Raw genomic sequence first — 1,116 nt, 5'->3', positions numbered from 1 at the left:
GCATTCCCATGAAAGCATGGTTCTGGAAAAGTTTTCATTTCGTTTAGATCCATACTCCATAACCAGCTTATATTCTGCCACTATTGCAAACCAGACCTCCAGCACTGGCTTACCTGGCAACACTATCTTATTGATGGTAACAACCTTTATTTAACTACGGTCGCGAAACTGATATACTTGCCGAGATCGGGATCAGTAATAAGATCTTATTTTCATTTTGATTCGACTGCATTCGCCTTTAGCCAAACGCCATTACATTTATGATCATGTCTTCCCTCTATATGTATGTATGGGCACATGTAGATTGCGGTTCTGTTAATCTCATCGATGCACCACATCGCCCTTATAATTTTAGCATAATTGTAGGTGTTAGAAAGCAGCATTGTCTTTTTTTTATCATTATCACTTCATGTCTTATGAGAAGAAAACATATGTAAGTATATATATATATATATATATATATATATATATATACATATATATATATATATATATATATATATATATATATATATATATATATATCTATATCTGTGTGTGTGTGTATGTTTGTGTTATTGTGTATGTTTGTGTGTGTGTATGCACGTGCGCGTGTGTGTGTGTGTTTGTGTTTGTGTGGATAAATATATATATATATATATATATATATATATATATATATATATATATATATATATATATACACATATATATATATATATATACATATATTCAGTATATATACATATATATATATATATATATATATATATATATATATATATATATATATATATATATATATATATATATATACTGAATATATATGTGTATGTCTGCAGTGTTTGTGTGGATAAATATATATATATATATATATATATATATATATATATATATATATATATATATATATATATATATATATATATATATATACATATACATATATATATATATATATATATATATATATATATATATTCAGTATATATACATACATACATATATATATATATATATATATATATATATATATATATATATATATATATATATATTGAATATATATGTGTATGTCTGCAGTATATCTTTCGTATAGCCAAATGAAAGAAAACAAATTATAAAAAAATCATTTAT

Source organism: Penaeus vannamei, chromosome 9 (assembly GCF_042767895.1).
Source record: "Penaeus vannamei isolate JL-2024 chromosome 9, ASM4276789v1, whole genome shotgun sequence".
NCBI classification, from domain to species: domain Eukaryota; kingdom Metazoa; phylum Arthropoda; class Malacostraca; order Decapoda; family Penaeidae; genus Penaeus; species Penaeus vannamei.
Note: the sequence above shows the minus strand (reverse complement) of the source record.